Consider the following 5,617-nt stretch of genomic DNA (forward strand, 5'->3'; position numbering starts at 1 on the left):
ATGATGGCCGAGCTGCTGAGTAAAGAACTGCACAAAATGGCCAGCAAAACAGCTTTGAAGCTCTCTCAGGAGGTGCATACAGTTTGTGTCAGACTTGTCCGCAACACCAGAAAACCATTTGATCGACACAGAGCAAATCCGGAGAAGGTGGGACAGTTTTCAGACCAAAGTCGACCAAATCGCGGAGACCATTCCTATTGAAGTGCTCGATGTGCCAATGATCACCGACAAGACGAGGATTTTGCTGCGGGCCTCAAACGTCGATCTACAGTTCCAGGTGGACACTGGCGTGGCTGTGTTGCTAGTGGGTCAGGACATCTGGGAGAGGATCAGATCTTCGAAACTGAAACGGGCCAATATCTGCCTTTTCGGATACGGACGACAGCCCCTTCCCACGAAAGGCATATGCACTGTCGCCGTTTCCTGTAATGATATGACACAGATGTTGCCGCTGATCGTCGTTGGTAAAGAAGGTACATCCCTGTGCGCCATCGACTGGATCCATTCAAGCTTGACATGAATGCCTTGATCTACGATGGATCAACTATGGCATTGTCATCGACCACGGATTGCAGCATGATCAGCAAGTGCGAGAATAACCTGTGAAAACAGGACGTCAAATGGCACTGGTCAAAAGAGTGTGACCATGCATTCACCAGGTTGGAGGAGATGCTCGCCCAGAAGACGCATTTGGTCCACTATGACCCATCGAAGCCGATCTCACTGGCCGCCGATGCATCGCCATATGGTCATGGAGCTGTGATCTCACAAACGGAGCTGAACGGCAAGGAAGAACCAATTGCGTTTGCATCAAAAACGCTGACGATCGCCGAGAAAAACTGCAGCCAAGTGGAGAAAGAACAGCATACTGAAAGCATATAGTGATATCACTTCAAAAGAGAACATTGAGGGAAACTCTATTGATTCTGAGCCTTTAGCAAAAGTTGTGAAATGCAAAAAAGGCTGTAAAAAAAGAGTGAAGCGAGGTCCAGCCAAATGGAGACGTTCAAACTGGAAAGGGGGAATGTGATGTTTGGTGGACTGTGTGGGGTGGAAGGACCCGTTGCTCCTCCCGTGCAGCAGGTGGCGCTGCACAGGACAAAGGAGGATGTTTTGTATATAGTTTATCCTGTCCAAAGATCGTTTAGAGGGACAAGATAGACCAATTCGGAATGTGATTCAAAGCAAAGATTATAGAGCTCCGCTATAATCTTTGATCCAAAGCAAAGATCCTCAAGTATCTTGTAGCGGGAACAGACCCCTCCTTTGTGTAGTTTCCCTTGCATTGTATTGCTTTAACACACACTGCAAAAAATTAAATTTAACGTATATATATTTAATATATTTATATGAATGTGTGTCTGTGTGTGAGAGGCAAGTTAGAGATAATAGTTTATTCTCATGTATCAGAAGCAACTTTGATTTAAATCATCACTATTAATTTATTTGTCTTGTAAGATGATATACATAAACCATAAAGGCAATTATATATATAATTATATAGTAATAATAAATATATGCATATATATATATTTATACACACACATATATACACACATACACAAATGCACATACATATTGATACATTTATATGCATACATATATACACATATATATATATATATATATATATATATATATATATATACACATACGTATATACACACATATACATGCATATATACACATACATGCATATATACACATACATATATATTTATATATATATTATCATTTTCCAACGATCAATAGATTTACGATCAGCTCCTGTGGATTGGAGGATAGCTAATGCTATCCCACTTTTCAAGAAAGGAGCGTGAGAGAAAACGGAAAATTACAGACCAGTTAGCCCGACTTTGGTGGTGTGAAAGATGCTGGAGTCAATTATTAAAGATGCAATAATGGGGCATTTGGATAGCAGTAAAAGGATCTGTCCAAGTCAACATGGATTTATGAAAGGAAAATCATGTTTGACTAATCTTCTGGATTTTTTTGCCACAAGGCTTGGTGTTGGGGCTGCAACTGTTTACCATATATATTAATGATTTTGAAAAGGGAATTAGGAGCAAAACTAATGCATACATACCTACATATGTACCCATGCGCTGCTGTGACCCGAGCCCCGGAGATTCGGAGGCTCCAACCGCAGGCCTGGCAGACAGTAATATCGGAGCCTGCGGGTCCCTGCTGGGAGACCGCTTTTCGGGGCTTCCGCAACGGCAAATTATTCCGCCCGAGTAGCGGGGGTCGAGGATGACCTGGAGCGGGGCCTTACATCATCGCCCGGCGTGGCTTAAATGGCTGCAGCACTTTTCTAGCGCACGCCGGGGGCTCCAACAACCTCTATGAGGTTCAAGTGACAAATAAATTGTATTGTGTATTGTGTATATTTAAATTAATCTGGCAAGTTGGTCAAATAACATGGGCACCTTCTTGCTTTTTTGCGACATGGATTTTTTAAATGTGAATGTCTCATATCAACACATTTGTGGGTCAACAGTATTTTGTATCAACCCCCACAATTTCAAATAATTCTCAATTGAACTTCTTAAACAGGAAAACAATTTTTATTTACATCATTTTGTGCACGACATATACAGGCTTGCAGAATTTGCAGAATTTAGAATATCAGATAATCAATAAAAGTGATGTCACATTCTACACATTTCAAACAAAGGACAAAATTTGCAGCTTATACACAATCAATAGACTAAGTGGGACCCGTTGGGATAAGATTTACACAATTCACATTATTCTGTGCGCGAGTTATACAGGGTTGCAGTTCAGCATATCAGCTAACCAGTGAAAGTGATGTACAATTTAACGTATGTAACACAATGATAGCCCCACCCCTGCTTCACCAAACAGCAAAATGTCCAACATAGATACAATAATAAATAAATCGCCATTCGCATTATATTTGTGCAGTTAGCAAATCACAATTTCACACAATGTACATAAGAGGGCAGTTATTTCACAAATACTCCGCAGTTCGGTGTAGATCATGTCCAATGTCGACATCTGAAATTACAGAAAATATCTGCAGTCAATATGCTCTTATTCTGCATTAAATAACAGAGATGTAGAAAGAAAATGCTCTTGAGAAGATTTCTACAAGGATGTTGCCATGAGGACTCAACTATCTGAGCTCAATGAACTAACCAGAAGTAATAAATGTTTTCTTACCTTTCCTCCTTAATGGGGAACCTGAAGAAAGACAAGTCGTATTGCCCACATTGCCGATTGCCGATTGTTTTTTGCAGGAGTGGTCCATCTTGAGCACATGGTATTGGTGGTAGGGTGATCACATGGATAGAAAATTGATTGGTAGACAGGAAGCAAAGAGTAGGAGTGAACGGGTCCTTTTCAGAATGGCAGGCAGTGTCGAGTGGAGTGCCGTAAGGTTTGTTATTGGGGCCGCAACTGTTTACCATATATATTAATGATTTGGAAGAGTGAATTAGGAGCAACACTCGCAAGTTTGCAAATGACACAAAGCTGGGTGGCAGTGTGAACTGTGAAGAGGATGTTAGGAGGTTGCAGGGTGACCTGGACAGGTTGAGTGAGTGGGCAGATGCATGGCATGTGCAGTATACTATAGATAAATGTGAGGTTATCCACTTTGAAGGCAAAAACAAGGGGGCTGATTATTATCTCAATAGATTTAGGTTAGGTAAGGGGGATGTGCAGCGAGACCTGGGCGTCCTTGTACACCGGCCACTGAAAGTTGGCTTAGAGGTACAGCAGGCAGTAAAGAAAGCTATGGAATGTTGGCCTTCATAACAAGAGGATTTCAGTATAGAGTGAAGAGGTTCTTCTGCAGCGTAGGTTTACGAGATTGATCCCTGGGTTGGTGGGACTGTATATGAGTAAAGATTGAAAAGACTAGGCTTGTATTCACTGGAGTTTAGAAGGATGAGGGGGAATCTTATAGAAACATATTAAATTATTAAAGGACTGGGCAAGCTAGATGCAGGAGAAATGTTCCCAATGTTGGGTGAGTCCAGAACCAGGGGCCAGTCTTAGAATAAAGGGCAGGTAATTTAAGACTAAGGTGAGAAGAAACTTTTTCACCCAGAGAAATGTGTGAATTTATGGAATTCCCTGCCACAGAGGGCAGTGGAAGCCTAGTCACTGGATGGATTTAAGAGAGAGTTAGATAGAGCTCTAGCGGCTAGTGAAGTCAAGGAATATGGGGAGAAGGCAGGCACGGGTTATTGATAGGGGACGATCACCCACGATCACAATGAATGGCGGTGCTAGCTTGAAGGGCCAAATTGACTCCTCCTGCATCTATTTTCTATGTTTCTATGTTTGCTCCACTATAGGATCTGTGCAGAGGCCGAAGGGAAGATCCTATCTTTGGGCAGAAGCAAGATACTCCCACAGAGTATCCATTCCTGCCCATTAGGTTCCCATTGTGATGAAGAACACGCAGGCATGAAAAGTGGAAAAATGATTTATTAAAGTTTAACATCTCTTAAAATATAACAACATTTTAAATGTCAAAGATGAGTATAATTCTTTCTTGCTGTGCCTCTTGTTGCTGCTCACTGCATCTTTATGTCTCTTTGTTGTTGATAAAAAAAAGAGACAATTTCAATAGACAGAGATTCAGCGGTCAGACTTTAACAAAGAAAATCTGATAATTTATATCAGGTCATCATTCAATGAAGCACACTTTTATAAAAGCACGCATATATACAAACACACAGACTCACACACATCTATACACACACACACACACACGCACACACAGACTCGCACACACACAGACTCACTCAAATGTTTAAAGCCTCCTGTAGAGGCTCCTGCTGTTGAAGCAAATACGTGCTTTAAATAACGTCCAACAATAACACTCACCATTGACAGAGTAGTCAGCTCTCTTGAATTATTCAGCGGTGTCTTCACTCGGTGCCTTCTGCAGTCAGCGCCATCTTGCCACGAACCTGAAAGTACCCACTCAGCACCACATTGCCGCTTTATCCATCCGCATACTGTTGCGACGATTTTAAGAGCCAAGCCAATCAGTCCAACACTTTGCAAGCAGCCAACACATTTTCAGAAGAGTCTTTAAAAGCCAAGACAATTTGGCAAACACTTTGCAAGTAGCCAACACATTTTCAGAAGAGTCTTTAAAAGCCAAGACAATTTGGCAAACACTTTGCAAGCAGCCAACACATTTTCTGAAGAGTCTTTAAAAGCCAAGACAATTTGGCAAACACTTTGCAAGCAGCCAACACATCTGAAGAGTCTTTAAAAGCCAAGACAATTTGGCAAACACTTTGCAACCACATCAAGGGGGCTTGCCGTGGAGTAATATAGTAATATAGATAAATAAATCGTCATTGGCACGATTTTGTATGGGTAACAATCAAAACTACGTAGATAAACAACCTGTGCGGACCAACTGGCTGGAGTTTTTACGGACATTTGCAATCTCTCACTTCCGAGGTCTGAGGTTCCCACCTGCTTCAAAAGGGCATCAAAAACCTAGACCCACTGCAGTTCGCTTACTGCCACAACAGATCAACGGTGGACGCAATCTCGCTGGCCCTCCACTGTGCTCTGGACCACTTGGACAACAAAAACTAATATGTCAGGCTCTTATTCATTG

At 41.8% G+C, this 5,617-nt stretch overlaps 1 long non-coding RNA gene across 1 annotated transcript; it reads right to left on the reverse strand.

The window, feature by feature from the left end:
* Positions 1 to 2,545: 2,545 nt before the first annotated feature.
* LOC129694199 (uncharacterized) lies at positions 2,546 to 4,857 on the reverse strand. The gene is made up of 2 exons (XR_008722978.1): positions 3,187 to 4,857; positions 2,546 to 3,021 (listed from the first exon to the last, which is right to left on the reverse strand). It is a non-coding gene; the product is annotated as an uncharacterized LOC129694199 (long non-coding RNA).
* Between the last annotated feature and the right edge of the window lie 760 nt (positions 4,858 to 5,617).

This window comes from Leucoraja erinacea, unplaced genomic scaffold (genome assembly GCF_028641065.1).
Source record: "Leucoraja erinacea ecotype New England unplaced genomic scaffold, Leri_hhj_1 Leri_579S, whole genome shotgun sequence".
Lineage (NCBI taxonomy): Eukaryota > Metazoa > Chordata > Chondrichthyes > Rajiformes > Rajidae > Leucoraja > Leucoraja erinaceus.